General features: G+C 36.9%; 1 long non-coding RNA gene across 1 annotated transcript in view; it reads right to left on the bottom strand.

Annotated features, from left to right (window-relative positions):
- Positions 1-25347, bottom strand: part of LOC123626424 — a 40787-nt gene extending 15440 nt beyond the window's left edge. The window contains exons 1-2 of the long non-coding RNA XR_006730849.1: positions 25326-25347; positions 13497-13678 (exon numbers count right to left, since the gene is read on the bottom strand). This is a non-coding gene — a long non-coding RNA (uncharacterized LOC123626424). The remainder of the gene's footprint in view (positions 1-13496; positions 13679-25325) is intronic.
- Between the last annotated feature and the right edge of the window lie 2034 nt (positions 25348-27381).

The following is a 27381-nucleotide window of genomic DNA, read 5'->3' as shown; positions in this document are numbered from 1 at the left end:
AAATAAGTCTATATCATAAACTTATCATTTAATTATATATGATATATATCTCTCATATATATATGTAGAGAGAGAGAGAGAGAGAGAGAGAGAGGGAGACAACATATATATCTTCCTATTTCCCCTGGCAGTAGTTTTGCCCACATCAGTCCATGCTTAAGAGAATAACAGTGTGTGGGAAAACAACTTATCAAGGGAGAATTGAAAGAGAAAATGCTTGTTTAATTCTTTTTTATAAATATGTTGGGTATGAGAGATAAATGCTCTTGCTGTGCATTGTTCAAGTTCAATTTCCTTTTCAAATGTCCTGGAAACTGTAAAGCATTTACTATTGATGGAAATTAAAGAAGCAAGAAATTCAATTTTTGATTTTGAAACAAAATCTCATACAGTTTGAATAATATTATTCATTGGATTTCCTCTTTGCATCTTAGGTCACATCCTGTATGCCGTTATCAGCAAATACTGGAGCTATGTCATGGTTTTGCTGATTGTTATTTTTTTCAGTCTTCTATTCCACTTCTGCAACTAACCCCTAGCTTAGATAACATCAGTCCGGTATCACAAGGTTTGGGGGCTAAACAACCATACTATATAATCTTTACTTTTAAATGCTGATATCTTTTCCACAAAGGAACAAAAAATACTCAATTTCATCCTTAAGACATTAGCCAAAAACCTGGACCAATGAAATATGATAAATATTCAGAACCTCAAAGGAAAAAGTTTACTTTAACTTCTTTGAAGGTTTAGTAAGGCTGTATTGACAGGAAGCCAACTGGCATAGTACAAAGGGTTTGGAATCAGAAAATCCTTCTCTGACTCTGGAATCTGTAGTCCTAGACACATTTTATAACCTCTTAAAACCTGGGTTTCCTCAACTGGAAAGTGGAAGTTATGAAGTTGTGATAAAAAAAAATTAAGTAAATAATGCAAAGACAAATATGCTATGCATATGCTTATCTAGGTTATCTGGGGTGCAAATAAATTAAAATATTTAGAAAACCTCACTTAGCCCAGTTCCACAGAGCAAAAGCACTAATTCAGTTAAAGCTTATCTTTTATCGGCATCAACAGAAAACCAGGAGCTTGACTAGATCACTGGTGGGATTGGACCAGGGGTTGTAGCCATCACTGGGAGGACGTGGGAAAAGTTCACAATATAGCTGTCTATGCAGGCTAACTATGAAGTATTTTAGATAAGCTTAAACAACAAAAGAATGAAGAGTATCTACCTGATACAAAGTGGCAAAGGCAACGCAGTGGCCTCCTGGGTCACAGATGCTCATGCTACTCTATGAGACACACATGAGTTGCATAGGTTCACCAAATGCTAATATTTAGAATCAATAAGAACATAAACATCCCTGCAGAACTGTGGAATTTGACATACTCATATTTTAAAATGCAATTTTCTTTTTTGACTGTGAAACATGCATAAATTAGGTTGAAAACCTTCAGGCAGTGGTGAGTGCTTTGAAATATTAGAGATTGCATTTTTACAAATGAGCCATCTATCAATGTGATTTCGAGTGTATACATAGTTTAAGTATATGATTATACTTATTTCATTGCACATGTAGTACCCAGTCCAACAAATAATTATTTTCCAGGACCTGGAGAGTTAAAATGAAAAAGTCCTTGACCATGTTTAGTAGCTGGTTCTTGATCACGTCTAGAATGATGTAGACCTTTTTGAGCCTGGCAATGTGATCGCAAAGCCCATAGGATTTCCCTAATTTTTTTCCCTTTGGTATTTATATATCCCAACAATTTTCTTTAAGAAATGGTCACTTGTGGGTATTACAATGAAATAACGTAATTAATGCATTTATATATTAGAATAAAGAAAACGAAACCCAGAAAGGAAAAGTGCCCATATCTTAGGTGAATTAAAGCAGAAATGGCCCTGAAAATTCAAAACCCAGCCATATTTTACCCAAGTCATTTCTCCATGCTTGGAACCAGGAGCAAGGATAGTATCCTGACCTGGTTCCTGCACAGAGAGCAGAATGTTCAGATTCCCTTAAGTGATGTTTGTTTATTCACTTCCTCATTTACAAACAAAATGCTGTCAGATATTTTTGAAAACCCACCACTAGGCCAGGTGCTGCGGCTCATGCCTGTAATCCTAGCACTCTGGGAGGCCGAGGCAGGAGGATCACTTGAGGTCAGGAGTTTGAGACCAGCAAGAGTGAGACCCCGTCTCTACTAAAAATAGAAAAAAAAATTAGCCAGTCAACCTAAAAGAGAAACAAAAAAATAAGCCGGGCATGGTGCCACATGCTTGTAGTCCCAGCTACTCAGGAGGCTGAGGCAGGAGGATTGCTTGAGCCCAGGGGTTTGAGGTTGCTGTGAGCTAGGCTGATGCCATGGCACTCACTCTAGCCTGGGCAACAAAGCGAGACTCTGTCTAAAAAAAAAAAAAGAAAAGAAAACTCACACTAAATTGGTACTAATTGATCAACACTTACGGGCACATATGCAGGTAACACTCATCAGGTGTTGGGCAGGTGGGAGAGGTGAGGAGGGGACGGGTAAATTCACCCCTAATGGGTGTGGTGCCCCCTGTCTGCGGGATGGGCACAGTTGTAGCTCTGACTCAGGAGGTGTAAAGGCAATTTATGTAACCAAAGTGTTTGCACCCCCGCAATATTCTGAATTTAAAAAAAGAAACAATAATCTAAAGAAAAATAAAAACTCTTTGTTTTCACAGAAAAAGAATAAAATTTTAGATTGCTTTGAAATCAGACACAGATTTGCACAGATACCATCTTTTCAAATGTCTTTCTCCACATTTCTATGCACAGACGTAGTTCAAAATCAAAACCAATTTACATTCTTCGCCTTCTTTCATTATAAAATTAAAGTATGCTCGTTGCTTACACTCTTTGTTAAATTATAAAGTGGGAGATGTACCACTTTGTCTTTGAGTACATGAAAAGGTAGAACTCCAAATACCGGGGTGTTATTTGCTACTCTTTATTTCATGGCATGTTTAACTATTATTGGCCATCATATCATTTTTTTTCCAATTTTTTGCTAAGTTGGGAGAGGTTTGGACTTTTCTTAGCACCGAAATGGCACTCTCACACCTAAAAACACTACAGTGATTTAAAGTAAGAGAAATTTTAGTCTCATATAAATTTTTAAAAATTGGTTTCTGATAATATTTAATGTTGAGAAAAAACTTTTCTTTATGAACTTTTATGCATACACATTCAAATAAAATATAACAAAATTTTCAATTTTTGCATTTGATTTTTCCTGTGGAATTAGAGATGATTTTAAATTTTTTTCTTCTAATTTTCTGGGTTTTTTGTTTCTTCTTTAACATTATGTAGTACACATGCATTCTTTTAAGTTGGGGAAAAAGCCTGAGTCTACACTAGCTGTGTGAGTCCACTACTATGGCTTGTTCTTTTTCCTCAGACCTGCCACGGTGTCCAGTGAAGCTTCCACTCACAGCCTGTTCTCTTTTCATTCTTGCAGAAATAGCTTTATAATAAAATTCTCTGGGGTGTTTTCCCAGAGAAGGAGAAAAGAACATATTCCTAGCAGTCGATTGTGGAAAACATTGCACCAGCTGACTTTAAAAATACCGAATTGTGTGAAAAGAAACCCCAGACTAACAAGGGGAGGTTTCATAAGATTAAACACCTCATTTGAAATGTCATGGGTGTGGTGGAAACATGTGACTGACTTTTTTCTTGAATACTTCATCAGATCCTTATTTTACTATTATTAATTAATACCCCTAAGTCTCATAAATTATAATAATAATTATCATTGTTTAGCTTTGAAATTGGATGCTGTATTTGGTCACTTCTACAAGCAGCTTAAAGTCTGAAGGTTCTGGCTCATATGAGAAGCACAACCAATCTTGTGTTTTATGTCCAAAGTGATTATTGTTTCTCTGTAAATTGGTGGTAGACATATTGAACTAATTTCTCCATAATATGAATGTACAATTATTTGTAGCAGCTGCATTTAAGATGTTTCTGGTCAGAGGAAGACACAGAGGAGCTAATGTTTACCGAACTCTCTAAATGCTGATGGTTATTTTATATAATTTTTACAATAGCACATGAGATCATTGTTATGTCCATTTTACAGATGAGAAAAATTGACATGCCTGAGGTCATGTAGTGTTTGAATGGTAAGGAAGGAATCAGATTCTCATTGTGCCCCCAACATTTGGGAGGCAATGCTAGCAACTTTATTGGGCCTGTTGGGATTGTCAAAGTTAAGAGGGGTTAGACTGAGTTATTTGCCAAACTCTTTTTTCCTATGTCAGGTCTCAAGTGCTGCAAACTCAGCTTTGCATAATCTAATATAAGCATTAGTGGAACTCAGGAAACTCACAGAGACTGCTAGAGAAGCGGTCCTGCCAAACCATCATTCCATTCATGGGCCTTTCCAAATTGGAACTATTAAAATTGCAAAGAAATTTTATTACTGGGTTGTTTCAATCAAAATGCCTGAATATCAAAGCCCTAACATACTTTCTTTCCAGAATGTATGCCCCAGCATGGTGGGTCTGTGTCTTTCACATAGTAAGTGCTCAGTAAACATTGATGGCTTAAATGAATGAGTTTAATTTTCCTAAATTAGAAGAGAGGAAAAATAATAAGTACACAATCAATCTATGGTAAATCTAACTGCAGAAGTCAAGAACCTTGCTGAATATTATACAAAAAGCCATTGTCAGACATGAGCGTGAACTTCTGACTTTCAATTCCCTGGCCACAAACCACTAATCCAGAGTTCTTCCCTTCCTATTATTTCACAAAATAACTCATATGTAATAAATGGTCAATGTGGACAGCAACATGAATTAAGGAAAATGTCAGTTGTTAGCCTCACATGGTTTTCTTTGGAGAAAGGCAGATTCATATGCGAGATCATTCTGGGTCAGATCTCATTAACACTCTGGCCATTCATGCGTGTGTCATTGTCCCACAACCTGTACGTTTTCATTGCTGCATTGAGGGCATAATGAACAGGCTTCTGTTTCACGGGTAAGTTCCCAGGAGAAAATTGCATATTGTTCATAATGCAATGTTTGTTTCAGTAAATCTTTCTTTTTTCTTGCATGCGATGGTTTTCTTGCATGCCTGTGAGTTACGAGAATGTTTTATATATCAAGTCATCATGTAAATTCTGCAGTCACTTCTTCGATGAAAACCAAGATTTAAGTGCTATGAAAATAAATATTTAAGTTTATTCATGAATTATGTAGTATAATCTCTTTAGGATACACAAAAAGGCTAAAATTATATTTTAACGCATGGCTAAAGGCACACGAAACAAGCTATAACAGCTATAGATCAATAATTCTTTCTGATTTACAAATTTTTCTTTTAAACTTTTACAAGTTAATATTGAATTTATTATACACTGGTTCAATTTATACTCATTCTTTAACTGAGAAATTAAACTTTTAATATATCACAATATTTAGCACTGCCAATATCTGATACTTTTGTTTCAATTTATCATATTTTCCTATCAGGCTTACATTTTATCAATTCACTTAGAAATAAATTTATTAGGTTGGTGCAAAAGTAATTGCAGGTTTGGCATTGTTGAAATTTGCCATTTGATATTGGAATACATTCTTAAATGTGGTTATGTCTTACATCATTTTAATGTGTATTTACACCTTTATGTTTTTTTGCTAATGACTTATTACTTCCTGTTTATTTTATATTTATTTTAGACTTCGGAAATGATGTTGGATAAAAGGCAAATTTGAGTGATTTTCTTATTCGAGTGCAAAATTGGTCATAAACCAGCAAAGACAACTCGCAACATCAGCAACACATTTGGCCCAGGAACTGCTAAGGAACATACAGTGCAGTGGTGGTTCAAGAAGTTTTGCAAAGGAGACAAGAGGCTTGAAGAGGAGGAGCACAGTGGCCGGCTATTGGAAGGTGACAATGACCAGCTGAGAGCCATCATTGGAGCTGATCCTCTTACAACTACACAAGAAGTTGCTCAAAAACTCAACATCGACCATTCTATGGTTGTTGGGTATTTGAAGCAAATTGGAAAGGTGAAAAAGCTCTATAAGTGGCTGCCTCATGAGCTGACCAAAAATCAAAAAAATCGTTGTTTTTGAAGTGTCATCTCTTATTGTATGCCACAACGAAATAGTTCTTGACTGGATTGTGACGTGCAATGAAAAGTGAATTTTATATGACAACCAGCCATGACCAGCTCAGTGGTTGGAACAAGAAGCTCCAAAGCACTTCCCAAAGCCAAACTTGCACCATAAAAATGTCATGGTCACTGTGTGGTGGCCTGCTGCCGGTCTGACCCACTACAGCTTTGTGAATCCCAGCGAAACCATTACATACGAGAAGTATGCTCAGGAAATCAATGAGATGCACCGAAAATTGCAAAGCCTGCAGCTGGCATTGATCACCAGAAAGGGCTCAATTCTTCTCCAGACAATGCCCCACCGCAGGTTGCACAACCAATGCTTCAGAAGTTGAACTAATTGGACTATGAAGTTTTGCCTCATCCGAACTATTCACCTGACCTGTTGCCAACCGACTACCACTTCTTCAAGCATCTCAACAACTTTTTGCAAGGAAAATGCTTCCACAACAGCAGGATGCTTTCCAAGAGTTCGTGGCATCCCAAAGCACAGATTTTTATGCTACAGGAATAAACAAACTTATTTCTGGTTGGCAAAAATGTGTTGATGGCAATGGTTCCTATTTTGATTAATAAAGATGTGTTTGAGCCTACTTATAACGATTTAAAATTCATGGTCTGAGACCACAATAACTTTTGCACCAACCTAAATATTTATGGCCCACTATGTACACAGCTGAATTCTAGGTGCATGGCCACAAAGTTGATGCTGTTCAACTCTAAAGGCAAAAAATATCTCTCATTATTTACTTAATATTTTTATTTTATAATTTGAAATCTAGGAATATAAAAAGATCCTAAGTTTGATCCTACATTTTTTTATTCATATGTATCTCTTTTCAATTTTGTATCCCTCAGGCTAAAGCCCAAGATACACACTGCATCATTAAAATTATGTTTTCTAGCCAGACATGGTAGCATGAGCATGTAATTCCAGCTACTCAGGAGGCTGAAGTAGGACAATTGCTTGAGGCTAGGAGTTCCAGGCCAGCCTGGGCAACATAGCGAGACCCTGTTCTTAAAAAAAGTTTTGTTAAGGAGAATGACATAGTGAGGTGTATATTTTAGAAAGACCACTTGTTTCAGAATATAGAATAAAAGTGACTTACAGTGAAAGCATAGGGAACAATTAAAAAATTCATGTGGTAATTCAGGCCAGAAATGTCACTGGCTTGGACAAAGGAAGTGATCATTTGGTTGGCAATGAGGAGATAAATTTAAAAAATATTTTGGAGTCACACCATGAACAAAAATTAATTCAAAATAAATCATAGTCCTCAATACATGTAAGAGATAAAACTTATAAAATTTTTAGAAGAAAAAAATGTAGTAAATCTTCATGATCTTAGGTTAGGCAAAGTCTTCTTAGATATGATAACAAAAGCACAGGCAACAATAGAAAAAATAAATAAATTGAGACCATCAAAATGTTTAAAAATTTGTGCTTCAAGAGCTACCATCAAGAAAGTAAAAACAACCCATAGAATGGGAGATAATATTTTCAAAACATATATACAAGACTGGTATGTAGAATATATAAAGAACTCTTACAAATTAACAATAAAAAGTCAAATGACCCAAATTAATAACGGTTAAGGAATCTTCATGTACATTTCTTCTAGATATACAACAACCATTACGTACATGAAAACATGGTAGATATGGTTAGCCATTAGAAAAACGTAAATCAAAACTAAAATGAGGTACTATTTCATATCTACTAGGATGGCTATAATCAAACAATCTTACGTGGGGTGTTTTTGAGGAGGTAGAGAAACTTAAAACCTCACTGACTGCTAGTGGAAGCATAGAATGGTGCAGTTACTTTGGAAAACCATCTGACAGTCCCTCAAAAGGTTCAAAGTAGAGCTACCATATGACCCAGCACTTCCACTCCTAGGTGTATGTGCAAGAAAAATGAAAATACATGTCCACACACAAACTTGTACAAGAATATGTGCAATGGCATTATTCATAATAGCCAAAAAGTGAAAACCGTTCAAATTTCTATCAGCTGATGAATGGATAAATATTTATACAATAGAATATTATTCAGCAAAAACAATGAAGCACCGACACTTGCTATAATGTGGATGAACTTTTAAAATATTATGCTAAGGAAAACAAATCAGTTTCAAAAGACTACATATTATATTATTCCATTTATATAAAATGTCCAGAATAGAAATATTTATAGACACAGAAAGTAGTATAGTGGTTGCCTGGTGCTAGGGAAGTTGGGGAGAATTGGGTCGGTTTTGCTACTGTGCATGGTGTTTCTTTTTGGAGTTGGGGGTGAAAATGTTCTGAAATTGATTCTGGCGATGGTTGTACAAACTTGTGAATATGTTTAAAAATTGACTTGTACACTTTAAATGGATGAATCGTATGCTATGTGAATGATATATAATAAAGCTATTATGTTACAAAAAAAGATTTAGGAAGTAAATTGATGAATTTTTTTTTTTTTTGGTAATTTCAGAATATTACCCGCGTACAAACATTTTGGTCACATGTATTGCTTTTGTACAGTTTGAGTCAATGTTATAAGTGTATCCATCACCCAGATGGTGTGCATTGTTAGGTATATTCACTATTAAGATGAGTCTTAATTATTGGTTAGATGTGAAATAAGAATAGGGAAGGGAAGAAAACACAGCTTTTTGATTAGTCAGTGGGCTAACTGGGGTGACAAGGAATGTAGGAAAATAAGAAGGCTCACACAAGATGATGAGCTCAGTTGCGCCACAGCAAATTTGAAGAGTTGGAGATGAATGTGCATCTCTGAAACTCAAGGGCAATGTCTAAGCTGCAGATAATAAACCTGGGAAACAGGACCGTACAATAAGTAACTAAAGTCACTAATGTGGGTGAGAGAGGGCCTGGGGCAGAGGCACCCTGTGGAGCTCCAATATGCAGGTGCATGTTTGAGAAGAAGAACCAGCAAAAGAAAATGACAATTTCTTGAAAGGGAACATTTCTATGAGTGAATCCCTATAACACCTGTAAAGGCATTTTTGTGCCAGTAATATGCTTGGATAACCCAGGACTAACAATGGAAACAGAAGCCTTGTAATAGGAAACGATACCTTTTTTTTTCTCTTTCTTCAAGTGATGTCAATTTTTAATAACTATTGTTTTGGAATAAAAAGAGTTCTAACAAGTAAAATTAATATAATTTCAAAATCTAATTTTCTTAATGTCTAAAATTGATCCTTGACCAAATTTGTCATCATATACAAGTATATATCTGTATCTAAATATGCTGCTAAATTATATATTCTGTCACTATGCCATAAGCTCTTTGAAATAAAGGTATTTTATTTTTCTCCCCAAAGCCATAGCATTCTTAATTTTTAAATGTTATTAAAGCCATGATTGCCTGCAAATGGGTTAATTTTCAAAAGGAGGTCAGTTACAAGGTCTTTCATTACTGGATAATTTAGATTGTTTCTATTATTACAGCTTATTGTTCAGAGTAACTTCATTAATGTTTATAATATGCTGCTTGGAATGCCCTGTTTTTCAAGATGAACTCATTGGAACTATTAACTTGGCAGCCAGTTGTTTTTTAAAAGCAATGCACCAATGAGATAAGAATAATCAACTTAAATATTTACTTGAAACCTTTCCAAAATAATTATTTACAAGTCTCAAAGCCGAATAACAAAATTTGAAGAGCAATGGCAGATATACTTTGCTCTCACATGCTTATTGGAGACAAAGAACATAAAATACTAATATATTGATCCTGACCACTGTAAGAGTATTGTTTAGAATGTTTTAGAATATATTTCTATTAGCTTATCTTCCAGAGGAAGTTTGATTTTTATTTCTAGGTATTTTCTGATCTGCTTGGAGTGTCAAATGGTAGCAACAGTTGCTTTTCCACAATCAGAATGAGGCATGCCAGGATGACGATCCTTGACGGATATTTGCTAGTGATCATATGTTTAAAATATTATCAGGAATTTACCTGTAATAGTGCCTAAGAACAGGGGCTTATTAGTTAGAAATTGTAATTCAAATATCCCTTTCCGTTTTGGCTAAAGAATGTCCAGTGTTCATGTGTCATTATCATGCAGCTTTTGTAACAGTATTTGCTGTTTCAAAATTCTGATCTTCAATGTTGCTTGGAAAACTCCATATTATCCTCTTTTCCAACAGTAGGGAAAGTGATGGAAAGCATCAAAGGCACACAATGGGGGGGGTCATGAAAAGTGACTATTTACATGAAATTATGGGCAAGAGATTGAACAATATCTATTCTCTAACTAGATAACGTAATGGCATCTTTTCACAGCCCCTCAACCTCTTATCTCTAGGAGAAACTTCAAGATCTAGATAGCAGGAGTTTCATGGGAGCAGTGAAACAAATACCAACAGCCCTTGTCATCCTGCTTACAGCGGAGTGCACTTGAGGGTGCTTGGCCAGAATGGGTGCACCAGGGTACACTCAGAGTGTTAGAGGCTCCTTTGACCTTGGAGAGCTAGATTGGATCAGAGCAGATTTCAGGGAAAGGAATAAAGAACAGGTAGCTTTGATTTGACCATTGGCGTCGGGAGGGAAGGATTGAAGGGGCAGTTGATGCTTTCCTTGTGCCATAATCAGTAAGACAAGAAACAGACAGGTTATGGATCAGAGGTATGTGTGCATTTGGATGCAGGAGGCTGCATCAGCCATGGCAGTTGCCACTGTCACGCAAATGCTGTCCTGCTTTAACAATGACTTAGAAGGACATTCTGATGAGTAAAATGAATTTGCACTTTAAATTCTGTTGGTTGTGGAAAGTAAAAAAGAAAAAAAAGAGGGAGGTTTCTAGGAATTTTTTCAAAATATTAAAATCTCTTCACATGAGACACAGTTTTCCACCAGCAGCTGTAATATATACCATTTACGTTTCCTAGATTGGTATACCTCTATTTTCATATTTAAGATAATTTAACTAAGTATTTAAAGCTTTTGCATGCATCATTAAGAAAATCTTTTACCTGAAAATTAATGATTACAGTTTACAGAATAGATTATTTTCCTTTTGAAATAGGGTGGAAAGAAAAAAAATGGGAAATAATTCAATATATTTCTTAATTATATTCAAATTCCATATTATATGAATGGATTTGAACAATTTTGTTTATGTAGAGTTTTATAATAAACACTCAATTCTTTTTATAGTTACTTCTAGCTTTATTTTATGAGTTAAATGAGGCAATTATGTTGAGAAGCCAGGGCTATAAGAGAGATCTTTCTCTGCTCAACATTCTCTTCACCACACCAGGCTAGCAGAGGCAGAGTGCAAGCTGCTTTTGACCTTGCAGGGAATTTGGAATGAACTAAAAAATGGCTTTGTCATAATTCTCATAGCCCGCATTGTTAACCACTTCCCAGCCTATTGTAGATGGTCTTTGCTTGCCAGTAGATGAAGTGCCTGCTCCCGCAATGTATGGCCCGCTGGACTGCTCTGTTCGTTAAGTCGCCAGGAGAATGGCTTATTAGAAGGCACTGATTTGCAGTTGTCTAAGATCTCTCAGGAAAAACGGATTCTTCTGCTTCTATTGTGTTGTTATTTCTTTGCATTTGAGGGAGAATATTTTTATTCCTATGTCATCTCTGTCTTTTTCTCTGTCTTCCAAGGTGGAACTTCCCAGACTGAAGTGAAAAGTTCTCAAGCCTCTTTGCATGACTATGTTGGCTATTTGTTCTAACTTGGAATGATTTTTATGACCAACTCCAAGAAAACAGGTAGCCAAATACATTCTAGTCAAATGATCCTAGGATCTATGGAAATTGATTTATGCAGGGAATATCAAAAGATTTTCCAAGGTTACTGCTATTTATGAAATTTTAATTCTTTCAAGTCCATGGAACCATTCTCTAACAATAGAAATTCTTGGCTATTTCTATAGCTAAACAATTATAGAAACAGGGAAGTTATTATCACCAAAATTTCTGTAGTTTTTCCAAATTCAGAGAGCTACAAACTTTTGCAAACCAATGAAAACGCCCTAGTTCAGGACTGATTGGAGATGTGATGGAATCTCCATGCATTCAGAAATCGGGCACTTACTACATGCTAGGCTCCGGGAACACCATGGGGTGTCTGCCCTCAGAAAGTTTACAGAAGTACAATAGTCAGAGTGATTTATTGTCAAAGTATTGTGATAGAAATATATCCAAGGAACCGTGCAAGGAACAGTTCGGCAGATATAAAATAGGAATCAGGATATATTTCATGGAGGAGGCAATGAATAAATTCCTAAGAGAGGAATAGTATTTGCTAATTGGACACCAAAGTCAGTAGTATGGCTTGAACAGAGGTTGTGCCTGGGGAGGTCTATGCTAACAAAGGAATTAAATATATGTCTAAGAAAAGAGGCAGAGCCTGTACATCATTAAAATTGGTTTGGGATTTATCCTTCAGGCCTCAGGAAGCTAATGAAGGGTGTTGAAGAGGAGAGTAGCGTGACCATTATGGTCTTGATCTATCGGATAGATTTGCAGGTGTTTGAGAGACTAGTGACAAGTGGACAAGTTGCCAGAGTTAGGCAGAAATGTAAGGATCTAAACTATAAGAATATCACTGAGTACGAGTGGAATAAGGATGAAGGAAGAAATGTTAGGGTGGTCCTGCGGCAAGCTCCTAGCCCCGGATGCGTGTCCCGTTCTCTCAGATCACATTCCTAGCAATTTACCTCACGCTGTGGAGTTCTGTCCAGTTGGTGTTGTTAAGCTAAGAATTTCATATTACACTATAGCCATGTAATAAAATATTTGTGGTTGTTTTTGTAAATAACAACAGGTATCTGTGGAACAAATGCAACTTTTCTGTGAAGGCCATTCATTATTTATCTATTTTTAAGATAATGATTGACTGCGTCACGACTTTGCCTTAGAGTTTCCTAAGGAGGACCTTGCCAGGGCATTGACTATAGATTTATTATACCATTGAAGTCTTATATATTATTCTCACTAATGAAGAGTTTATCCAATACTACATGTGAAAGACTATAATGATTTATTTTCAGGAAAAGTACAGTTTCAGACTGAAGCTATAATCCAAAGTCATATTTCTCCTTGAGGAAAAAAAATATATTTGCCTTAAATGGTATTTTCCTGTATGATGAGATTTATGTAAGAGTCAACGAATGATTTTCAGCAGTGCCCTGCTGTGGTTGGCAGCCTCCAAGAGGGTCTGCGTAATCCTGGCCTCCTGGTACTCCTGCCCTTGTGTGATTCCTCCTCACACATGTGTGGTGGACCTGGTGAGATGATTTTAGTAAAAGTGCTGGTAAGTCACTTTGGGGATTAGGCTACAATGAGATAAGGCTACCTTGTGACTTCCGTCTTCACTCTCCCTTTCTTGCTTTCTCACTGGTTTTCTCGCCCTGTTTTCAGCTGCCTTATGGAGGGGAGACATCCACGTGACAAGGACCAGATGTTTCCAGCCAACAGTCGGTGAGAACCTGAGGCCATCAACAATCACGTGAGGAAGCTGAGCAGTGGAACATCCCCCTGTTGAGACACCAGGTGATGAAAGACCTGATTGACAGTACTGACTGCAGCCTTGTCAGAGACCCAGAGCTAGAGACACCTGGCTGAGCCACACCTAGCTACTGACCCATGAAACTGTAATATAATGAATATTGTTTGGGGATATGATTTGTTATGGAAGGCTAGATATCTAATAAACTTGCTCTTGTCTATAACTTATTGCACTTTATTATTTATTTTAGAGCAAATAAAGAAGCATATGAATAGTAAATGTTGTAATCTTCGGTATTTAAGTAACAGGAATATCATACCTTCATAATTATATTATTTTCTAACACGTATTTTTTTGCTATGGGAAGATTGAACGTTCTACTATCTATTAGTTACATCCAATGCTTACCTTAAATGCCAGCAGACCAACTAACCAACCAACCAAACACACCACTAATTCCTATCTTTGGGCAATATGTAAAATATTATTACATTAAAAATTTTTATAGAATATATTTACAATTATAATTATAAAAATAAAATTTAAAAACATTTAGTTTTCTGTTCTGATAGCCTTCCTACTTTACCATTTGCCATTTTAAAATTTCACTGTACAACAAAATCAGGAAAATATCAGTAAGTAGAGTACTATACATCTGGATGGGATCTCTTCTCTTTACTAGCAAATAATCACCCTAGGTATGGATATCTTTTTATTTTGGGGGATTGATTATGTCACATAACTTTTATATAAACAATATATATTTATCCTCATTTTCAAGTGGATATTTATCTGCAAAAATAACTTGGTTTATGTATTCTTATAGAATTTCACACATATAAAGTTATATGTTGCATAATGATGTTTCTGTAAATGACTGACTGCATATATGATTATAATGGAGCTTTCATACTATATTTTTATTGTACATTTTCTATGTTTAGATATGTTTAAATACACCATTGTGTTCCAGTTGCCTACAGTATCCAGAATAGTACCATGCTGTCCAGGTCTGTAGCCTAGGAGCAATAGGCTATACCATTCAGCCCAGGTGTGTAGTAGGCAATGCCATCTAGAATTGTGTAAGTACACACAACTAATTAGATTAAACTGGCTAGCATTAAATATGTAGTGCCACACTGATGAACCAAGGTGATAGCATGGCTCAGCACTTGTGTGTGCACAGTATTTGCAGCAGTCATATCTGCTGGCAGGTTTAGAGATTGGCCAAGTCTGTTAACAAACTCAGTGGAAATCATTAACTTGGGAATAGTTGCAAAAGGCATCAAGATCAGAGAAACAGTATAAATTGTCTTTTAAAATTTAGCATTCTGAATCCCACTACTAGGTATTTACCCGAAAGAAAAAAAGACATTTTATAAAAAAAACGCTTGCACTTGAATGTTTATAGCAGCACAATTCTTGATCGCAAAGATGTGGAAACAACCCAAGTGCCCATCGTACCAGTGCAATCCACTGTTTGCATTGCACAGATCCACTCGTTTTTCTAGTGCTTACCCTGTGTGCAGAGAGCATCTCCAGAGTCTTCTTGGTTTTGTTTTCTGGCCAAACTTACAAGAGAAATGTCGTACGTTGATCTCATTAATTCTTTCTTCATTACCTATTCAAGATTCCTCTTGCCCCCAGCTATACCCATTTCTGATCTGTGAAGCCTGCCTGGTGAGCATCCCAGACCTGCATCCCTGAGGAATCCGAGCCCTGTTTACCATGTCCATCTCAGGATACAGCTGCTCTACTTGCCCATTTAAAAGCAGACACGAGAGCACTAAGAGATGCCCCATGTGGTGGTAAGTTGTAGGAAGACAAGAAAGCAGTCATCAGTCTTTTATTGGGCCTGTGCCTCTGAACTGTGAACTTCATTAGTGCTTCTGAGGCCTCCCCAGTCCCACTATGTGGGCCAGCATGGCTGGAGTGGACTCAGTTTGGGTAATTCCCTTTCCTATGGCATTCTGTTATAGCAGTACAAAACAGACTAAGACACTCACCATCTATTACAATGATTTTTTCAAACTTTGTCTCTGAGGGTTTAGCACCAACACCTGGCTTCTGCTATTTTATCCCTTTTGCACTCAGGGCATATAACTCCCTAATAGCATTACCTCTCATCATCCCTGGCCTGCAGTAGACAACCACCACTGAGCATCTCAGCAACACTCATGTCCTTTTCACTATCATATCTTGTGATTTTGGTAAATGGAGTATCTTCTGGTCTCTTCCATGAAAATAGTTAACTGTTGGAATTTCCAGATTTACTCTATTTTTATACGTCCAATTCTCTCTACCTTTTGATTGTTTTATTTATCACCTGCTGTGGAAGTTCTGACATTTCTACTTCACTTCATGTGAGCCATTGCTTTTTCTAGTCTTCCGTAATCCATCCTACCAGTGTATGGACGATGTCTCCTAGGTTCTTCCCAGGGTCATAAATCCTGTAACATGGGAGAGTGCTCCATATTCAGGAACTCTACCTTTGTCAACTTTATATTCTGCACCATGTAATCCAGCATTTTTAGAATGAAAGGCATTGGAAGTAGATCTTAGTGGAGGTGGAGACAAATACTGTCTTATAAGGTGCCTGCCTCATTTGAGGCTTCTGCATGATCCATGTTGTAATAGGGAGGAGTGGGCCACTTTGTCAGACCCAGAAGGTTTAATGGAATCTAGGAATTCAAGGTTATGAGCTGCATATACCCAGGTATTCCAATCCCAAGTCTCAGGATCTCACTAATTCCTTCTTTGGTCATTCACACTGGCAGATGAGACCTGGCAGGACTAAATACTTTCTCTGAAGCTTTATTACTCTTAAAATTAAATCCTGAGCCTGGTTCTCTGATCTGTTTGCCTTCTAGCTATAGGAAATTATATCAAGGACATCATCTTCTGGCTTTCATATTTTGCCTGAATTAGTAATTAACCTCTCCAAGTCTGACATTATCTCTTTTAACAAATCATTGGTGCTTAGCAACAGCTACCAACCTCCCAAATCCTTAAATTTATTATTTCTTTTGCAGAGGATATATTTCACCAGCCAGTACATCTCCTTCCTCTAGTATTATTCTCAGTGAAGGTTTACATTAGGGAAAGTTTAAAGAGTTGGACGGCTACTGCATAGCAGTGGTTATTCGTATACCAACTATTACAAGGAACAGATCCTTATTGTCAGGCAGCCAGGTCCAAAATCACATTGTAGGGTCGGTCTGCTTCCCAGGGCCACTCTTGGAATCAGGAAACAGAATCTGAGGCAGAGAGTTCAGTGACATAGTGAGCACTATGTGTGCTACCTGGATCCTCTCTTTGGGACTAAGGCACTCATTACCCTAGTTGCCAAGAGTGTTGCTTGCTGATGGCTCAAAAGGGAGTCTTCCCACGATTCTCTCTCTATTGAAAAAAAAAACTTGCCCCACCCACAGATGTGGGCCCTTGTCAGGGTATCCTGCATGCAATACTTGTTCCTTATGGATGAACAAAGGCCTAGACCCTTGCTTCAATTCAGGAACACTATGAAGAACCATCCCATTTGGGGGACTGGATGAAGTCTTAGTTGCAATTGCATCACAGTTCAATGTTTTCTCCACTCTTATTTTCTTAAGGTATTGCTACTGAGAACACTCACCAATAAAGATTTCACAGGCGAATTTCTGCTTCCCAGGAATATGTACCTAATTTAAGCACACTAAATCTGTTGGGGAATGCTCTGGAAGAATATAAGGAGATGAGAAAGGCACGATTGGACAAAGGAAAAGGTGGACCTTTAGTGAAGCTTCAAATCTAGTATTAGGGACTCCTGTGGGGAACGTTGTAGCTGGAGCTGGAACTGCCTCTCAGAATTTTCCTAAATTGTAGTAAGGCGCTTAAGTCAGTGATTGGGCATTGTTTGTTATTTAGCAGAGATCATAACCCTGAGTGAGGCAGTTCTGAACACTTCCCAATGAGGGACACAGTTGTAAGTATTGGAACAAATATTCCTACAAGCTGGGGGATGAGTCCATTAGCCTCAAAGGGAGTTTTGGAAGAGCACTACAGTATTCACTACAGTGTATTAGTGTGTGTGTGCTTTACTATTTCTACATTAGCTAACAAAATACTAAAATGTATATAGACTACAAATAATTATATTCAAATCTCAGTATGAGTTTGTCTGCCCTTAAGATATATAAGCATTAGCAAGCACCCCATTGCAGTACTTGTGAAAATGCAAGGGTTTCTTGTCGAAGCAGGGTATGTTCTCTGTTAAACTACGGCTCTGACCTGATTTATGAGCCATCACAGCATACCCAATGTGATGGTTAATTTTATGTGTCAGCTTGGCTAGACAACAGTACTAACATACTTAGTCAAATACCAGTCTAGATATTTCTGTGAAGGTTATTTTTCAGATGAGATGAACGTGTAAATCAGTAGACTTTGAGTAAAGCAAATTGTTCTCCATAATGATGTAGGCTTCATCCAATCATCTGAAGGCCATAAAAGAAAAACTGAGGTCCCCTGGAGATGACGAAATTCTGCCTCTAGACTCTGCCTTCAGACTCCAGCTGCAATGTCAACTCTTTCCTAGGGCTTTAGCCTGCTGCCCTACCCCGAAGATTTCAGACTTCCCAGTCCTTTGCGTTGAGGCACAACATAAGTCAACTCTTTAAAATAAATTTCTCTCTTTCCATACACACACACACACACACACACACACACACACACACACACACACTATTGGTTCTGTTTTTCTGGAAACAGACTAATATGCCATTATCAGACCAAGTGTTTCTATTTAATACTACATCAACTAAAACTGAGTATTTTTCCTTATTTTTCACATGCTTACATACTTACAAATACTCACATTCACACAAAGCCATTGCATAAGTAGCAGATTTTTCTAAAAGTTAGAAGGGGAAGAAAGTGTATTTTTCTGCAACATAAATAATTTAAAATGGAATATTGAAACTTCCTGTAAAGGACTGCATATACAATATTTGTATTTAATCAGAAGGAAAAACTAGGATTGATCAAAACTAAAACAACAATAACAACGTCAAGCTGGACCTACAGATAATTGAGATTTTGACATTATCTGTCATTAATAGGCAAAGAAATTAAACAATTTTTATAAGAAATTTATCAGAGACCTAGAAATTATAAAAATGAATAAAATGAAAATTTTACTCAGCTATAAGAAATAACGGTGATATGACATCTCTTTGGTTCTCCTGGAGAGAATTGGAATCCATTATATTAAGTGAAGTATCCAAAGAATGGAAAAACAAGCATCACATGTACTCACCAGAAAATTGGTTTCCCTGATCATCACCTAAATGCACATCGGGGAAGGATACCAATTGAATATCAGACTGAGATGGGGGGTGGGGGGAGGGGATGGGTGTATGCCTACATGATGAGTGCATTGCGCACCGTCTGGGGAATGGTCATGCTTGAAGGTGCTGACTCGGGGAGGTGGGGGGTGGGGGGAGGGGATGGAGGTATGACTACATGGTGAGTGCCAGGCGCACTGTCTGGAGAATGGACACGCTTGAGGCTCTGACTCAGGGGGATGAGCGGAACATGGACAATGTATATAACCTGAGCTTTTGTACCCCCATGATGAGCTGAAATAAAAAAAAAATGAAAATTTTACAACTGACAAATACAGTAACACAAATTATCTAATAGGTGACTTTAGTATCACATTATATACAATTATTATAAAAAAGGAATTTATAAATTGGAATATATGTCAGAAAAAATGTTTGAGTCTTTAGCACTCAGAGGAAAATGCATGGAAAATGTAGAAAAGAGCCTAAGAGATGTGTAAGACATTGTAAAATATTATTATAATAGATTACATACACATGAGTCTGAAGAGAGGAAGTAAGAGAATGAGGCAGTAGCAACATGTGAAGAGATAATTTTTGAAAATTGGTGAAAGACACTAAGCCACAGATCTAAGAATCACAAAGAACCTTAAGCAACATAAATATGAAAACAGCCAGAGCGAAGCCACAGATCCAAGAAGCACAGAGAACCTTAAGCAACACATATATGAAAACAGCCAGAGCTAGGTAAACATTGTAAAACTATGTGAAGCAAAGGGAAAGAAAAGTTCTTTAAAATAACCAGAGAAACAAAGATTCTTTAACTTTAAATGAGCAATATTATGTCTAACAGCTGACTTCTTAACAGAAACAACGGAAGCCAGAAAATATTTGTTAAAGGCCAAAAGGAAATGAAGTTTTAACCACCCTTCCACCCCAAGCACACCCAAAAATACTAAAAGAGTTTTTCAGAAATATATTTTCAGGTGGAAGGAAGGGAATGAAGGAAAATGAAGAAATAAATTAAGAGTGGATATATGGGAAAATCTAAATGAATTAAATGAATATCTTCTATTATTATATAAGAAAACCATGTCTCACATTGTTTAAAATATAGGGAGAATAAAAATACATGATATCAACAGCACACAATTTCTGAGAAAGCAAATACAGTGAAGGCATTATAATGTTTTTTCATTGTGATGTGCTTAAATATTGATTTACTGTAAGTCTTACTATTCAAGATTGTAAATAGTAATGCCTTAGGAAGCCACTGAACTGATAGCAAGAGAATGCATAACCACCAAGCTAGCAGAGGGAATATTTTGAATTACCGAACATACTAAGTCTAAAAGAAGGCAATAAAGGAGGGCAGTGGGAACATAGGATTTGGTGCGTCTTAGAAATTACACGAATAAGTTAGCATTTATCAGGTTTGCTGAGTCTATATTTGGGTGTTCAAAACAGACCACTGGTACCTTTTCAGGATTTCAGCCTTTTATCCACACACTGGGACCTTAAGTCAGCAGTGAGGAAGTATTCTTTCCTGATTTTATACCTGAAATCTATTTGTAAATCCACTAAAAATATTTTGAGCACTACATTATGTTTTAAGTTTTCCCTTGCCATTCGCTACCAGTAGCTAAGAAATATGTTCTCTCTTTGGATGTTTTTTTCTGATCAGTTTTTTCCTGCTGTCCCATCTTGCTAGACGTCTAGACATGGATCCTGATTTTCCCTCCCTGCATCCTTAAGGTATGGCGTGCATGTGCCGAGCAGGCTTGGGAGGGTGTGTTGCTGTGCAGACAGAATCTGCCCTACAGTGGAGATTCAAGCATCCTTGAGGTTCTTTTTGGCTCTTGGCAATTTTCTTACTACAAATAGTTTCTGCTTTTATGGGAAGAACCACTCTTCTATAAAAATACTATTTTTCTATTTGGGTTAGGTTTCTGTCTGGTTTGTGTTGGACCAGTTGATTATTTTGTGTGTCTATGATTGCTTTGAAGACTTCATCTATCCTAGAGCACAAAGGCAGGTAAAATAGGTGCTTTTTATTGTTTATTTTTTTTTGTCTGCAAAAATCTACTTTCAATAAATGATTGATTCCAAAATAAATGGTCACTTTTCCCAGTGCAGAAATAAAGTCTACGAAATTTTTATAGCACTTGGACTGCACCTTTCAAAGTTCTCTTTGAGTTTTGCATAGATATGAATACGCAATCCAAAATTAGTTATTTTCCAGAGCAAAGTGAAAGGAAGAGGGAAAGAGTGAGAAGGAGAGAGTTCTGGAAATAACTATGTTTTTGATCCCTTCCCAGGGAGGAAATAGACCTTAAGAAATTGCTTGTATAATCTGTTCTCATAACTTTGTGTATATTCCCGTAGCTTAATATTTCCAGTTGCGAAATGCAATGTATGCAGACTTTAGGTAAACGAAGACAGGGCTTTCAAGGAGGTCATAGAGATTGAGATGTTCCTACACAGACATGCAAATCAACATAAGGAGATTTACTGACAGGCACAAGTTTCCCAGCTAGGGAGCCAAGGATATTTTGGAAACAATGCATGACGCACAAGAAGAGAAGCCAAAGCCGTCTTATTCGTAGGGAGTATCCCTTTTGTTTTGGATTCCATTTCTGCTAGTCCTTAAAATCTCTCCCTTGTTGAGGATGGCTTTTTCAAGTGAGTATGTCTCAACAAAGACTTAGGACATTGAAATCCCACTTATAAACAGCAAACTCTTCAACATAGAAAGAAAACAAAAAGAGGTAATGACAGACTATCATGCTCAGTGAATTCATGGGCATTTTTTTTTCCCCAAAGCAATCTAATGTGCACTTATATTTAAAGAGAGCTCATGAAAGTGCCCCATCTTGAATACCTGAATTAAGCAGCCAACCCTCTTCCCAGGATTTGATCTATGAGAACTGCATCTTTATAACATGTATCAGGTACACTCTTGGTGTAATAAAATATACCCCAGAGTCCTTTTCTGACCTTTTTCCGCTTTCTTTCTTCTCCCACTTGTACTTTCCCTTCAGTAATAGCTCAGCCAGGGTTATACAGAATTGGTAGTGTGTGCTTGGCCTGTTTGAGAATTTATATACACAGCTCAGCTATGGAAAAAGCCTGCATAGCAGGGCTTAGAAGTAAGTAAGAAAATGATGTCCTTCTTCTCTCTCCCTTCTCCCTTGATGAAAACAAAAGGCCAGATCTACTAGAAAACACCAGTGCCATTCAGAATCAGGTGTAACTCCACATGCAGAGGGGTATGTGGGGCGGAAGCAGAGACCAGTGGTCACATGCTTGCATGGGGTTTAGACTACACGCTCAGTGAGATTTTACAGCCTATCCAATGTCAGCTCCAGAGGGGGAAAAGGGCAGCAGCTCACATTTGGCACTCCCTTTTTGGTTTGTTTATGTACTGCCTTTTCCCCAAAGTGCTCCAGACACTCATGTTGCTACCAGGTCGCCAGGCCTCCCCCCTGTTATGTCCCCTTTAGCTCCACCCTAAATTAACAGTGCTTTCATGTTCCAGAATTTCTCCTGCATCCCTCGACCTGCTCAGTATTCATATCTTCCTGTTTCTTCTCTTACTGACAAAACTTATATGACTGAGTTTATGTGAGTTAATGTAGTTTAGGTGGCTAGAAAACAGAGGATCAGAGGTTCAAGTTTAGTCCTTCTTCCTCTGAATCCAGCAGGTTTCTTTTTGATCATTTCAATATGATATTCCATGACAGTAATTCTGAAAGGCCCGATTTTTTGTCATACCCTCTGCATGAATGTGTAACTGTTCCCATGCCCATATGTGATGTATGTACTATATCGGGCCATAATTTACTTTGGCAATAAGAAGACCATGATCTTACTCTATAAACTTTCTACATCATCTCTTATGGGGTCAACCATTTTCTGTTTTAGTTGGAGAAAAACTGCCAAAAGTTTAACGACATCTCGTATACTACAGTCTAGACAATTGTTACCTTTACCAAAAACATCTTCAACAACAATAATAGCAAAGGACTCGCCGTTTTGAAACCAACCTAGAGGTTCAGAAAAGCTTGGATTAACCTGGCGGAATGAGGCAAATGTTATTTTTTCAAAAAACTTTTCTTGAACTTTAACTCTAGAATTGGGTCAAAATTATTCTTGTATATCTTAGAGCGTCTTGGGTACACCAGGTTATCACGGCCAGACCAGCAGGAGGGTTTGCTGAATGAGCTCATGTATAAAATAACTGCTCCATAACACTGGGAACATTTATGAGACTCATTATGTTTCAGTTCTTGTTTAACGGCAAGTCCCTACTTGGGCACTAGAATCCTGCTGATTTACTACTTATCAGGAATAAATTACAGTTTAGAACTTGGATTTTTCATGGTTTTTCTTTGTGTCAGCATAAATAAACTTAGCTAATAGGGCTATTTCCCGTTGCCTATTAAACTGGCTGTGAATAAAAGACTTCCTGGCTAGTGAGAGAGTATCAGCAAGATGAGAGAACTGAATTGTTTTACCTGAAAGTGTTTATAATGTTGAGGGCTTTGGAAAATGGATGTCAAATACTGCAAGTTATCAGCATTTCTTAACACTTACTTTGAGTTTGTACCTTTTATTTTCCATCAGCTAAATAATATTGTTATTTGCAGAAGCCATTAGCCCTGGGGACTGAGAAGTCATTCATGGTGGATTATGTAGGCACAGATGCATATTCATCCTAAGACACTGCCCATCATCATCATCATCATCTCTAGGTACCATTCTCCTAATAGAATCTAAAGTGATGGTTTCACAAGCTTTGAGGAAAAGTGTGCTATTTTGTGATGACTAAAAGAGAAAGTGGAATGTCACTTCTAGGTCTTCACCCAGACTGATTTCTTGGCTCCAATGCCCCCATTTCATTTGCAGAAACAGCTTTTCAGTATTAGTTAACATTTAAGAAATAGTTTCAAGTTTTACAACTGCAAAAGGGTCATTATTTTTATCAGTGTGCTGGAGGTTATTTTGAGTGTGAATACGGAGGGCCCGATTCAATAAAATCTCAGCCTGGGTTTCCCAGCAGGCTGCTTAAAGCATGGAAATTCAACAGGGGACTGCACATGGGCTTCTATGATACTGAACCAGGGCTGAATTTCCATTTAATCATTCTCAAGAAATCAAAAGACACTTTGGGATTAAATGGCAAACCTTTTAAGTAGGAATTCCTCTGCCAAAATTGCCAATTAGCATTTAAACTGCAGAACTGCATTATGTAAAAGGAAATAAAGAAAATATCTTCCTTAATAGTTAAAAAGGTAAACCAGAAACATGGAGTTATTACAAAACAAGCATTATCTTCTAGAACAGGAAAGGTATTGCAGGACTTTTGTTTCAAAGACGAATAAAAATGATCTGTATTATTTACCTATTCTTATGCTTTTAGCTTTAATTGGCAAAATTAGCTCTAGTGAATAATATTTGAAGCCACCCTCTAATTATATATTTGGTTACATCACATATAGCAAATGACTCAAAAGCTCAGTTTTTATGACTTAAAATTGATTTTTTTTAAAAAAGTTAGTTATTTTATGTATTGGAAAAATAATAAATTATATTTAGAAATGGCCCAGATTCAATTTTATATATTCATAAAATCTTTGGCTTATCTAAATCTCCTTCCCAATCTTTAAGTGTGCACCTCAGGTGCTTAGAGACCAAATAGAGTAAGAGTTGGCTTAGGGGGGGGAAAAAAAAACACAATTCTAGTACGATTAAACATAAAGGAAAATTTAAAACTTTCCAGAAGTGTAGCTGAAAATGGCTCTTAAGCAATTGTTTTTTATCTCTCTTCATGTATCATCGATTTTTAGACTCTGCTTTCACCAAGCTCAATAATTATGTAAATCTCAAACGTTGGTTCTCCACCAGCATTTAATAATGTTATTGTTATGCATGTTTGTATGCATACTTTAAAAAAAATAAATGGCAAGTAAACTCAATGATTATTATTGCTGTGGTTGTAAGTTGCACCATTCTTTTCCTTGTCCGTTTCTCATTGTGGTATTCCAGACAGCTTTTATGACATGGAATTTTGTAGTATGTCATAACAGTTGAACATGGGAAGGAATCTGATCAGTTCTCATTGCACCAGCGCCACATGGGTAGGAATTTGATTAGGTAATAAAAAGCATGTTGTGTACTCTTTGTAAGATGCTGAATCTTTTGCATCAGTAGTGTAGGTGATGACTTAAAGGCATGAAATTAGAAAATCCATGTTTTCCCTTGCCCACTTCACCCATTGCCCAACCTGCCAAGATCTTTCATCTGTTGAATGACTCAAAATTTTGCCATAAGAGGAATCATTTTTGTTTACCTGGACACTAATGTTCACAAAAGAGACAAGGTTGTTTTCTGTTTGCTTTCTGTAAAAAAAAAACAAACAACAAAAATAAAAGTAGACATACACACAAAAATAGACAAAACACAACATTATTTCATGTTGAAAAGTTAATTCATGCTTCTCATAGATAAATTGAATAATAAAACTATTAAAAATATCACTTATCATATGAACATTCAAAGAAAAACACTATTAACAGGCTGGTCTATCTTTTCAAGATATTTATAAATACTTGCATATGTATATAGAATATATATGTTTAGTAAATCTTGAGTTATACTGTATATATCATCTTGTAATTTGTATTTATTTAGGGTATTATCTTTAAATATTCTTGCTGAGTAAATATTTTGAATAAATACATGAAATGAATGAAATAAAACACCAAATGAATTTTAAGAATCATTTCAAAGTGCACAAAATCCATTACACTGGATTATTTTCTTTCACTCAACAGTCCTTTTATATTCTGCAACAATCACGGGAATACCTTGTGTTTCTAATATTCCCTTCTTCCCCCTGCCAATTCACACCTTCGTTATAATCAGAAAACATGTGCAAAACTAAGAAACAGGGAGAAAATAACCACTGACAACCATACCGTATTATGAGTATATATTAGGAGTCAGTGGGAACATTCATTTCTTTTTGCCTTTCAAGTTTCTTTGCAGATTGTTATTTTCTATATCTGCTAAAGTCCAGCTTAGATCATTTTTCTTGGTCACACGGGCAAAGATGATGTTTGGAGTTTAGTGGTCAAGAAAACCTTGATGAAGAAAGATCAGCACAAGAGAACTGTTAAAGGCACAAGAGAACACGCATGTTCCAAGTAATAAGTGTCCAATCAAAAGTCTGCTGCACATGAACATAGAGATTTTTCTTTAAGCTAGAAAATGTACTTCATTTTTCTCCTTTTAAGGCTCTTGAGATTATCTACAGATATGAAGCTAGATGTAAAGGTGGTAGCTCCATATTACATAATTTCTAGAAAATTATTAAGCTGCTAGTAAGCCATTTCCCCAGTGATTTTTAAATGAGTCCACTCGATTGAGTTACTTAGACATTTCTTCTCTGTGATTCTCTGGTTCATCTAGTTGAGCATTTTACTAATTCTCACACCTGCATACCTCCTAAAGTCTCTCATCTCCTCTCCTGTTCCTAAGAATACCATGTGAACTTGCAGGTCACACCCTCCCCACGTGTTCCCTAACTTACCCAGACCCCTCAATTCTGCTTTTCAGTCAACTCGTGTCGACTTTCCTGTAACTTCCATACAGCAATTGTCCTTTGTGCCTGACTATCTCCTGAATCCAAAAGCTACATCTCCCACTGCCTGCCAAAGTCTCTCACTGGCTATGTAAGGAGAAAATTTTCCTACACGTGTCAATTGCAAAGCAAATGAAAACAAGGGCTATATTGTTTTCTCTTTGGCCTGTCTTCCCATTCCACAGACTACCGTAGGTGAGAGCTTAGTAGAATTAGAACTTAAACATCGTCCTGAGCCCCCTTTCCCGTCCTCTCTGCTCTCACAACCTAGCCACTTTCCAAGTCCTAAAGATTCTCTGCCAAATGTCCTCAATATCCATCCCCCCCAACACTGAGTTTCACTTCCTTTCAGACTTCAGGCTGCATCCTGGTCCTATTGTTGTGTTGTATCTGATGGGCTCTCGTGTCTCTTCACGTCATTAACCTTGCATGCGGCTTCCATCTTTGCAGATTAATATTTTTTGACTTGGGTACCAATGATGTCATTTTCTGCTTAAAATATTAAAAACTTCAGTGTGTTTCCATCATTAAATACAAACCCCTGAACCCAACATTCAATGATTTCCAAAATTGTCCCTTAAAATAGCCCTTTTGCCTTATCCTCCATTGTTTCTCATATGTTGCCTGTGTTATAGCCAACACAGGTCCCTAAGCAGGTCTTCAAATATTTTTTCCAACATTCTCAGTCCTCTATCAGACATGTTCTCTTTTTCCTTCTTCCCATCATACCGACCTGCTAACATCTTACTCAGCCTTTAAAAAA

This window comes from Lemur catta, chromosome 1 (genome assembly GCF_020740605.2).
Source record: "Lemur catta isolate mLemCat1 chromosome 1, mLemCat1.pri, whole genome shotgun sequence".
Lineage (NCBI taxonomy): Eukaryota > Metazoa > Chordata > Mammalia > Primates > Lemuridae > Lemur > Lemur catta.
This window is presented reverse-complemented; position numbering and strand designations above follow the sequence as displayed.